Below are 12,530 nucleotides of genomic sequence, written 5' to 3'. Positions count from 1 at the left end.
GGTACAATATGTCAAGAACCAACCACAAGAATAGAAAAATTTCGAACATGGCGGCGAGGAGACGCTGCGAGTAAGATCTCCCATTAAAAAAAGTGGAATAGGGAGGAAAAGCGGCAGGTCCCAGTGAGAACTGGGACACGGAAGATAAACGGGTGCCGCCAGCACGAACTGCCCGAAGAAGAAAGTGGCCATAAAGAGGACAGAAGGGAGGGAAGCGCCAGAACCCTGCCTCCCCTCCCCCGCCCACAGAGGCGGCACTCTCCGACCGGCAGAGAGGAGGAAACAACAAACCAAAACAACCGACAAGAACAAACGACGCAGCAAGCGGGACTGTGAGCGGAAAGGAACTAGTGCAGCCACCACACCCCGTGAACGGGAGCTGAGGCGAAAACCCTGCAGGATCCGCCGCGGCGGTGAGCGAACGGCTCCGGGCGCCATTAGAGAAGAACAAAGACCCCGGGAGACGCGCACACAGCCCGGGCTGCCGGTGAGCAAAGCTGCGCGGGGAAACGCGGCGCGCCTGGCGCGCTTTGAAAAGCAAGTGCAGACGGGATCGCGGCTGCCCAGGTCCCCGCGCCTGCGACCTAGGCTTGCGGGGAGACGACCTAGGCTTGCGGGGAGACGCACGGAGGTCCTCACTGAGGTGAAGGTCCCTCCCTGAGCAAGCAGGAACCCAGGCGCCCAGGCACGGGAGCGGGTGCAAAAGGCGCCATTCCCGCGCCACTGAACTGGGCTACAGCCCGCGTCCTGGACCTGAGGGCTTTGACTGAGACCCGGGGCACGAAAATTCGGGGCGTGGTTTCTCCACGACGGTGGGGCACAAGGCAGACACAGCACCCAAAGCTGTTGAGGTGTACCCTACCATTCCCGCTCTGTTCTCTGTCCCACGGGGTGGGGGGAGGCGAAAAACAGCCCAAGGACAATAGGAGAGATCTCTGGCGCCACCTAGCGACCAGAAAAAAAAAAGTCACTAACACCTATAAAACAGGACATTTCTTAAGTCTGCTTGAAAAGGGCAGAAGGTTTCTGGAGGACCCAGTGGCCAGCCGGGAAGTTATTCCACGCCAGGCCCCTTCCGACCAGCAGTCTGAGCCCACAGAGAGAGCAGGCACCCACGTCCGGGGCAGGACCGGGGCGCAGAAGAGTGTGCCTGAAACCGAGGCGCAGGGACTGCATCCCGCTTCGCCATTTGAGAACAGGGACATTTCTTCAGTAAAAACTGCCTAAAACCAGCAGAGAAAGCTCCCCCAGAAGACAGAGATGGCTCCTGGAAGAGCCAGAGGGGAGCGGAGAAGTTTTCACCAAGATGTCAGTCAGTCCGAGCAACACACAGTGTCCCAACGCATACGACAAATTAGAAAACAGACAGTAGGGAGTAGAAGAACCACACGCAACCTAAAAACTCCTCAGGAAAGAAGCACACCACAAAGAAAACCACTCCCCAGATTGCAACGACAGCAACTTGGAAGAACTTCTGAGCCTTCCAGAAAGAGAATTTAAAATTGCCATGATTAAAAAAGTGATAGATCAGAAGAAGGAAATTGAGTCCCTAAAGAGGGAAGTAAGAGAATGCAGGAGATCAAAGATTAATGGAGGAACTAAAGAACTCTGGGAAAAGCAATGAAAGCAGAATAGATGAAATGGAAGAACGAATAAGTAATCTTGAAGACACAGAAATAAAAAGAACCAAAACAGAAAAGGAAAGAGAAGTACGAAGAAAAAGAATGAAGAAAGACTTCGGGAACTATCTGACTCCATGAGGAAAGGAAATATAAGAGTTATAGGAATTCCAGAAGGAGAGGAGAGAGATGTAGGAACAGAGAAAATATTCATGGATATAATTGAAGAGAACTTCCCAAATGAGAAGAAGGAGCTGAAAATTGATATACAAGAAGCAAGAAGAAACACCAAACTTCCACGACGAAAGGAAAAAACACAGCAAGACACATAATAGTAAAGCTCCCAAGAATCCAGGACAAGGAAAAAATAATGAAGCTGACAAGAGGGAAGAAACAGATAACATTCAAAGGAAAACCAATCAGGCTGACATCAGACTTCTCTGAAGAAACACTACGGGCAAGGAGAGAGTGGGGGACATAGTCAACAGACTCCAAGAAAACAGATGCCAACCAAGAATACTCTATCCCGCAAAGCTTCTCTTCCTCCATGAAGAAAGAATATGGACCTTCCAGACAAAGAGAAACTCCGGAATTCATTGCGACTAAACCCCACTCCAAAAAATACTACAAGGAATCCTAAAGCCAGAACCTCAGAGGGACGAATAACAACGAAAGAAGGACCAAAAAAAAAAAAAGTTATTTAAAAGAATAAATAAAATAAAATCAAAGGAAAGACAAACATAATGGCAAATACAGATGCTAACATATCAATATTAACTCTAAATGTAAATGGACTAAACTCTTCAATAAAAAGACACAGAGTTGCAGCCTGGATTAAGAAACAAAACCCAACCTTTTGCTGTCTCCAGGAAACACATTTAGCTACAAAAGATAAAAATAGGCTCAAAGTCAAAGGATGGAAAACAATCCTACAAGCAAATGGGCCAAAAAAGAAAGCAGGAACAGCTATACTTATATCAGACAAACAGACTTCAAACTCAAAAAAATAAAAAGAGACCCCAATGGTCACTACATTATGATTAAGGGGACAATACTTCAAGAAGAAATAACACTCATTAACATATACTCACCAAACGAAAGAGCACCAAAATATATCAGACAACTGTTGTCCTCTCTGAAAACAGACATCAGAGAAAAAACACATATGTAGTGGGAGACTTCAACACACCACTATCAACAATGGATAGATCAACAAGACAAAAATAAGTAAAGAAACTAAAGCTCTAAAATAAGGACCTAGAGCATTTGGGCTTAACAGACATCTATAGAACACTAAACCCAAAAAAAAACGGAGTACACATTTTTCTCAAGCGCACACGGATCATTCTCCAGGATCGATCACATACTGGGGCACAAGACAAACATCAACAGATACACCAAGATTGAAATCATACCAACCATCTTTTCTGACCACGAAGGCATCAAACTAGAAATAAATCATAAAAAGAAGGCAAGGAACTATCCTACCTCATGGAGATTAAAAGCCACACTACTGGAAGACCACTGGACTAAACGAGGGAGATCAAAGAAGAAATTAAAAAAATTCTTTGAATTGAATGACAAGGAGGACACCAATATCCTAAATGTATGGGATGCAGCAAAGCAGTAATAAGAGGAAAATATATAGCAATAGAAGCTCACATCAAAAAACAAGAAAGAACTCAAAGAAACAACCTAATCTCGAAGCTCAAAGATCTAGAAAAAGAACAACAAAAAAAACCCAGAACCAGTAGAAGAAAAGAAATAATAAAAACCAAAGCAGAAATAAATGAAATTGAAACTAAAAAAACAATCCAAAAAGATCAATGAAACCAAGAGCTGCTTCTTTGAAAAAATCAATAAAATAGACAAACCCCTAGCCAGGCTCACAAAGGAAAAAAGGGAGAAAGCACAAATACACAGAATCATAAATGAAAGAGGAGAAATCACAACGGACACAGCAGAAATCAAAAGAATAATCAGTAACTACTATGAACAGTTATATGGAAACAAGTTCAACAATCTAGAGGAGATGGACAAATTCCTACAACTCTACAATCACCCAAAGCTAGATAAAGAAGAAATAGAACACCTAAACAGACCAATTACAAGCAGCGAAATTGAAATGGTAATTAAAAAACCTCCCCAAAAACAAAAAGCCCAGGACCTGATGGATTTACAAATGAATTCTACCAAACATTCAGAGACGAATTAGTGCCTATCCTTCACAAACTCTTCCAAAAAAATTGAGAAGGAAGGGACAATACCAAACACGTTCTATGAAGCCAATATTACACTAATACCAAAACCGAATAAGGACAAACAAAAAAAGGAAAACTATAGGCCAATCTCCCTAATGAACACTGATGCAAAAATCCTCAATAAAATTTTAGCTATCAGAATCCAACAATGTATCCATAAGATAATTCACCACGACCAAGTTGGATTCATTCCAGGGCACAAGGATGGTTTAACATCCGAAAATCAATCAACGTTATCCAACACATCAACAAAAAGAAATATAAAAACCATATGATAATATCAATAGATGCTGAGAAAGCTTTCGACAAAGTGCAACACCCATTCATGATAAAAGCCCTTGAAATTCTTGGGATACAAGGAACATACCTCAACATCATAAAGGCCATCTATGACAAGCCAACAGCCAGTATCATTCTCAATGGTGAAAAGCTGAAAGCAATTCCATTAAGATCTGGAACAAGACAAGGATGTCCACTCTCACCACTGCTTTTCAATATAATACTGGAAGTCCTAGCCAGAGCAATAAGACAAGAGAAAGACATCCAAGGAATCCAAATAGGAAAAGAAGAAGTCAAACTATCACTATTTGCAGATGATATGATAATATACATAGAGAACCCCAAAATCTCCACAGAAAAACTAATTCAACTCATCAATCAATTCAGTAAAGTGGCAGGATACAAAATCAACACGCAAAAGTCAGTAGCCTTCCTATACACAAACAATAAATCTGAAGAAGAAGAAATCAAAAAAACCACCCCTTTTATTATCGAAACAAAAAAAATCAAATATTTGGGAATAAATCTAACAAAAGAGGTAAAGGACCTATACAAAGAAAACTATAAAACACTGTTAAAAGAAATAGAAGAAGACACAAAGAAATGGAAAGACATCCCCTGCTCATGGATTGGAAGAATAAACATTATTAAAATGGCCATCCTACCAAAAGCAATATACAGATTCAATGCTATTCCAATCAAAATCTCAATGGCATTCTTCAAAGAAATAGAACAATTATTGATGAAATTCATATGGAATCACCAAAAAACCCCGAATAGCCAAAGCTCTACTGAAAAAAAAGAAGGAAATGGAGGCATCACACTCCCAGACTTCAAACTATACTACAAAGCCATAATCATCAAAACTGCATGGTATTGGAACAAGAACAGACATACAGACCAATGGAATCGAATAGAAAATCCAGAAATAAACCCACAGATTTATGGTCAACTAATCTTTGACAAAGGAGCAAAGACTATGCATTGGAGCAAAGAAGTTTGTTCAATAAATGGTGCTGGGAAAACTGGGTCGCTACATGCAAAAGAATGAAGCTTGACCACTACCTCACACCATACACAAAAATCAACTCAAAATGGATTAAAGAACTAGACATAAGACCTGAAACCATAAAATACATAGAAGGAAATATAGGCGAACACTACGGGATTTGCACATCAAAGACATCTTTACAGACACATCACCCAAAGCAGTGATAGTGAAGAGAAAGAAACAGCTGGGACTACATCAAATTAAAGAGCTTCTGCACAGCAAAAGAGACAATAACAAAAACAAAGAGAAACCCCACCAACTGGGAGAACATTTTTGCACCCAACACTAATGATAAAGGACTGATCACAAAAATCTGCAAAGAGCTGATGAGACTCAGCAACAACAAAGAAAATAATCCAGTCAAAAAATGGGCAGAAGAGCTAAAAAGAAACTTCTCTGAAGAGGAAATGAAAATGGCCAACAGACATATGAAAAAATGTTCAACATCACTTGTAATCAGGGAAATGCAAATCAAAACTACCATGAGATACCATCTCACACCAGTGAGAATGGCACATATTAAAAAAACTAGCAACAACAAATGTTGGCGAGGATGTGGAGAAAAAGGAACTCTTGTGCACTGTTGGTGGGAGTGCAATGGTCCAACCACTATGGAGAGCTGTGTGGAGATTTCTGGACCTACTAAACATAGAGCTTCCATATGATCCAGCAATTCCACTCCTAGGTATTTACCCAAAGGACACAGAAACATCAATTCCAAAGAGCACCTGCACTCCTATGTTTATAGCAGCACTGTTTACAATAGCTAAGCTTTGGAAACAACCCAAATGCCCAAAAATAGATGACTGGATCAAGAAGATGTGGTACATATATACCATGGAATATTACTCAGCATTCAAAAAAGATAAACACATGCAATTTGCAGCAACATGGATGGCACTGGAAGGGATCATGCTCAGCGAAATAAGCCAAAAAGAAAAAGAAAAATACCGGATGGTCTCACTCATAGCAGGAATCTAGAAACTTAAATAAGGGACCAGGAAAATGAATATAGAAAGTGAAAATCAAAATCAACAAAAAAACTATGAACCAGAGACACTTTTGGGGGGTGGGGGCGGGAGGGAAGGATTGGGGTCAGAATGGGGCGTTTGCAATTGTATGGGGGAATATAAAAATAAAATTTAATATTTAAAAAAAAAAAAAAAAGAATAGAAAAATTTCTGTTTAAGTTTTCAGACACACTGCCCCATAGTAGAAGAGATTAGATTCACTCTCTGTTATAATTCATCATTCGGTTCCCTTTTAATGAAATACAGGTTGTTATCATTAGTGAAGTTGAACAAATAGGAGAGCAGGGAGGAGAATGGAAGGAAAGAGAAGACAGAGAGGAGGAGTAGGATGGGAGGACTCAGTCATAGAAAGAAATTATGTGACCTACAAAACATTTGTCAAAACATTTGCATTTCACTTAATTCAGTCTTTAAAATTACTAAACCAGGATATTCTTAGCTGTAATAAAGGCAATGTGATCTGTGTCCTTGAAACATTACAAGGACATCATGGCGTCCTTGGTTACTAAGGAGAAATCATGGCAACTGTAACATCAAGTCCATACATTTGTTTCTGCCATTCTTGAATATCTTCACTGTTCCACCAAAACAAAAACCCATTTTAGGAATAAAGAATAATCAGCATACATTCTTTAATCACTTTTCCATTTTCAGTCCATTCCTGAGATCTTTTTGCCCCACAACCTCCTCATGGCGATTTTCACCTCTTTGTTTCTGAGTGTGTAGATGATGGGGTTCAGCATGGGGGTGATGACCGTATAGAACACAGCCACCAGTTTGTCCTCGGTGAAGGTGGAGGATGGCCGCATGTAGAGGAAGATGGCAGGTCCAAAGAACAAGAGGACTACTGTGATGTGAGAGGCACAGGTGGAGAGGGCTTTGCGGCGCCCTTCTGCAGAATGGTTCCTCAAATGGACCAGAATGATGACATAGGACAACACCAAGAAAAGAAAGGAGAAGACAGAAAACAACCCACTATTGGCCAATACAACAGCCCCCTGCACAGAGGTGTCAGTGCAGGCAAGCTTGAATAAGGGATGGAGGTCACAGAAGTAGTGGTCAATCACATTGGGACCACAGAAGGGCAACTGGATAGTAACAAAAATCTGAACCATGGAATGAACTAAGCCCCCAAGCCAGGAGCCAGCCACCAGAACACGACACACAGACCGGCTCATGATGGTTGTGTAATGAAGGGGTTTGCAGATGGCCACGTAGCGGTCATAGGCCATTACTGTGAGCAGGAAGATCTCAGTAACCCCTAAGAAGTGGAAGAAGAATAGCTGAGCCATACAGCCCTCAAGGGAGATGGTTTTATTCTTGACAAGTAAGTCTGTGATGAATTTAGGAGCAACAGAAGAAGAATAACTGATCTCCACTAGGGACAGATAGTTAAGGAAGAAGTACATGGGCGAATTCAGACTTTACTGATAGTGATCGTCAGCACGATGAGGCCGTTGCCCAGCACCGTGGCCAGGTACACAGGAAGAAACAGCACAAAGCACACTCTCTGCACCTGTGGGTCCTGGAAAAGACCGACGATTATAAACTCAGTCACATTATTTGTCCTCGACTTAGATTCCATTCAGACGTGCTGGATGAGAGAAAATGAGACGCCTGCAATAAACAAACACTGATGTAACACCAATCTGCCTGATATAGAGCACATCTGACAGTGTAAATCACTTTATAATATACACTAATCACTACGTCATTCATCTAGCTAATACGACTCATTTAATAGCAAATGTTAGAAATCTAGTAACAGTTTATATATTAAAAAATTAAGGCACAGATTAATAGTCAATTATCCAGGATCACCAGAAAAGGGTGGGTTCTGATACTCAGAAACAGGATATATGGTTAATTTCTTGGGGAAAAAAAAATCGAAAGAGGAGAGTGGTCTTTTGCTGATAGGAAAGGGATCATCCATTCATGAAAACAGACCTAAGGGTTTCAAGGAACACAGGTATAGCAGAAAAATTACACTGACACAAGCGATAATGCTACACTATCATAGTGTGGTACCTTTTCCAAAAAAGGCAGTGAGGTAGGCACCAAAACCCAGATCATTAGAAATATATAGGACCCTCTCAAAACCTTGGAAAATCAAGTCACTGAATGGTTAGGAGACAAGACAGTAGACTCCTCAAGAAATACCTAAGCCCACATCCTCACTCAGGCGCCCAGAAAGGATTTGAGCTGAGAACAGGGTGTAGGTGATGAGATAAGCTATTGAGTAACTCCAGCCATGAATATCTTCTCTTCTCCAAGCACTGGGAAATACTTTGGTGATTATCATTAAATGGAAATCTGATCTTGTTACTGCTCTGCCTGATATCTATCAATACCTCCCGCCACACACAGCATGTATTATAACATCTGTAACATGGAGTGCCAGGTCCTTCCTAAACTGGCCATCGCCCATGTTGTACCATTTCTGTCATTCCCCAGATGAGCATAATACAGCCATTTCCCCTGCAAGAACAGAGAGCTATCCTCACTAGCCAGCTTCTCTGGGTTGACTAGTCCTTTTTTCTAGACTGCAAGTTAACACTTCACTCCCATTGTGCTCCAGTACTTTATCATGCTTCTCCCACAGCAGTTACAGATGCCATTATAAGTGTAGCTCTGTATCTGTATCTTCTAGCTAGAAATAAATGTACTATAATAATGTTCAAAATTATCTGTTGAATATTCTTCATAAATCTTGACTATGAATTGAATTCTCCTTTATGATATAGCTAGCATTTCAACAGTACTATGTCACACACTTTATAGTGCTCCATATACATTCGTGAATTTTTCCAGCACACCTGTGATAGGAGCATAATTACCATCATCCTCTTTTACAGAAACAGAACAGCAAATAAGTGAATTAACTGATAAGAGGTTAATCGCCATAGAACCAGAATTTCAGCCCAAGCAGCCTAGCCCCATATCCTGTGTTCTTTAGCCACAAGCCTATACAATTTCTAAAGACACAGCACATAAGAGTTAAAATTAGATATGTCCTTCTGTTAGACATTCAAGGCACATTTATTTGCCTATGAAAGCACATACTTTTTATCTGGTCTTTCTTTTATCTTTGTGATAGAAGAAAAATATAATACAATAGTATCAATCTGAGAGTTCACTCAGCTGAAAAAATCATTTTAAGAGGTTTTATGCCAAGGAGGTGGAAACTTGATAGTCTTTCTGTTCGATAACTATCTTTTCCTTTTCTAGCATCTCTACCTTTTTATTGATTCCTCTCTGCTGTCTCACCCTCACCTGTTTCAATAGGGCTCCCACACAGCTGGTGAAAAATAATTTCACTTTCCCGTAATCAAAAATGCTGCCTCACCAAGAAAATGTGACCAGCAAGTAAGAGCTTGAATCAGCATATGAATGTGAAGACCTGCATCAGGGAACCAGCTGCATCCTGGACCACAGCATAATGACAGAACACAGGAAATGTTAGAGAGGTTCAAGTAGGTACCCATGTTAACAGATCCAGAAGGAAGCAATGGATCCTCCATCCCAATCACCTCCCACATGCTAATTCCCAAATACTACCTCCAAAGGACCCCAAAATTACAGTTTCAAAATCACATTTTATCTTAGTTTACAATAAATATAGAAAATTTTCGTTCATTACCCCACTCCCCAAAATCATCAAACTCAACCAACCCTCTTATAAATGCACCTGTGGCTCAGACAGGAACTGACTAGCCCATTGTCCTAGCCACTCAAAAACCCTGCATCTCACCTCTAGGCCTACTACCTACCGTTAGATCAGAAAAAGTGGTGATTCTGTTCTGCCTTGCACAAGGAATCAGTTCAGATGGATCTCAAATGCACTCAAATGCCTCCAGAGGAGCATGAATTTAGACACTCTGCTAAAATACATCATAACTCAAGGAGATGCTCTGGTTTGGGAAGACTGGAATGGGGTGGAATGATGGATTCCTCCTCTCTGGAATTCCTGCTCTCTGAAGAGCAAAGCATCATGCTAATTTTACCCACCTGGCTAACTTTTCAGTGAAAGCTCTCAATGAACAAACTCCAGGTCACACTCGGCTAAGTCACTCAAGTCACTCTCAGGGTTGGAGCTGAAAGGCATTTAGAGACCTTGTACTCTAACTCTCCTGTTTGAGGTGAGGTTGATCAAGGTTAGCTGACTCCAAGGTACACACTTGAGAATGTATCTAACTCGAAAATACTAGCTGTACATACTAACTCAGAAATTAGTACTCTATCAACAATAGGATTTGTTCTAATTGTACTGGGTGGTGGCTGCTACAGCAGTTCAAGAATCAGACTCTGTCCCCAAAGACAAATCACCTTTAGAAAATAAAGCAGATGGTTAAGGTAAGTCAACAAAAGAGGGGGGAGAAAATTCAAAGAATGTAGATCTGAATTGATATTTGGATTTATAACAGCTAAGAAATAAGTGACAGGAAGCCCCAAATTTACACATTTTAAGATCTTTTCATTCATGTAGAAAACCAACCTACCTACTGAAAGTCCAAAGGCCGTGATTAAATGCTTAGATCCTTGAGCTATTTAAAATAAATCAGACACACGCAATAAAACAGGGAACAATTTCCCCATGGAATTTTCTCTCTCGGGTGAAAACATTGTCAATTAAACTAAGACTTGGGGAAAGGTTCAAAATTGGTTTCAAGTTGTTTATGAGATTTCTAGAAAGTTTTTGCTCCCAATAACGAGGACGTTTTAAAAAAGAAACTTGAAGGTAAGACCTAAAGGAAACTGTTCCAAGACTGACTAAATGATAATGAAAAGGAGAATGAATAGAGAAGAAAAGTAAGGACTAGACAGGGAGCCAGGATACCTGATCACCAGCTCTGGTTCAGTAACTGATTTTCTAACGTTAGCCATGTTGTTTCACCGCTCCGCTACTCACTCTCCTGTTCCTGCTTCTCTATAAAATGACAGACTTGAGCTAGTCTATATCCACCGTAGTTCTATTGTGATTCTAACGTGTTCATGTATAAGTAAGTCACTTGGTCTCCAGTGTCTCAGACTCTCCATTAATTCTGGTGAATATTACATGGCTTGATTGAGTAAAATATTACATGAACCTAACAGTCCTAAAATGGTTAATGATTAATTATGTCACAATGGTTTCTGATATGACCAAGCCATTACAAATCATATTTATGTTAAATTACTTGGGAGGGGTAACTAATAAGCTGCCCGACATTACATCTTTTATCCCCTTCTTCTTCAGGAACAGAACAGAACCCTGATTTTAGCTAAACACAATGCCATTTAGAGTGAAAGAGTATAGTTTGCAGTCTCCTGTGCAGTTATGGGTGACTAAAATTTCTCTTGCGTAAGATGAAAGCAAAAGGGTAATGTGCACTCTTGAAAAAAAATCTCTTAAAATGCTTTAAAAATCTAACAGTGAAAAACCACATGACCCAGCAATACCCAGAATTATCACAACAGCGAAGACATGGAAACAACTTGAAGATGACTGGATAAAAAGTTGTGGTACATGTACTCAATGGAATACTACTCTGCTGTGAAAAAGATGAAAACTTGCCTTCTGCAATCACATGGATGGATTTTGAGAAGATTATGCTAAATAACTGAAAAAGTAAAGGTAATTTACTGGATGGTTTCTCTCATATGTGGAATATAAATAACCAAAGCAAATGAACTAAAAAATTGTAACAAAAATAATCAGACTCTGAAAAATATAATGGCTACCAGAGGAGAAGGGGAAGAAGGGTGGGAAGGAATTATAGAGGGTTTCCACTACCAATCTGATAGTGGAAAGGATATTAGAACTTTGATGGTGGGTAAAGTGAGTCTTATAAACACATAGAGGTGAAGATGTATCTAAAATGTATAGTGTGTTAAAAATCATTGAAAAAAATCAATAAAATTATATTAAAGAAAAACCTCCTAAAAAGGAAAGTTATCAGTTTACTCTCCCCTCTTTTTCCTTTCCTGTACCCTAGAATACAGATGAAATGCTAGAGCAATGTTGTCCAATATGATATCCACTAGCTATAGGTAGTGTTTTCAACTTTTAAAACTTCTAAAAATTAAATTTAAAATTCCATTCCTAGTCCTACTCACCATATTTCAGCTGCTCATAAGCCAATGGCATATAGGATACAGGCATGGAACACCTGCAGGTGGCATAAACTACTGGACAGCACTAGCACATGGCACTAGCAGCCCTCTGAGGTCATGAAGTCCATCCAGCTGAATGCTTAAGATGGCAGGCATGAATTTCCAGAAGAGGTCTGAGTTCTCTACCTCTTTACTT

General features: G+C 40.4%; 1 pseudogene; it reads right to left on the bottom strand.

The window, feature by feature from the left end:
* Nucleotides 1–6,891: 6,891 nt before the first annotated feature.
* Nucleotides 6,892–7,826, bottom strand: LOC119253912 (olfactory receptor 4B1-like; annotated as a pseudogene).
* Nucleotides 7,827–12,530: the final 4,704 nt, after the last annotated feature.

Source organism: Talpa occidentalis, unplaced genomic scaffold (assembly GCF_014898055.3).
Source record: "Talpa occidentalis isolate TD23 unplaced genomic scaffold, MPIMG_talOcc4v2.1 talOcc4.2333, whole genome shotgun sequence".
NCBI classification, from domain to species: domain Eukaryota; kingdom Metazoa; phylum Chordata; class Mammalia; order Eulipotyphla; family Talpidae; genus Talpa; species Talpa occidentalis.
Note: the sequence above shows the minus strand (reverse complement) of the source record. Positions and strands in the feature narration are given on the sequence as shown.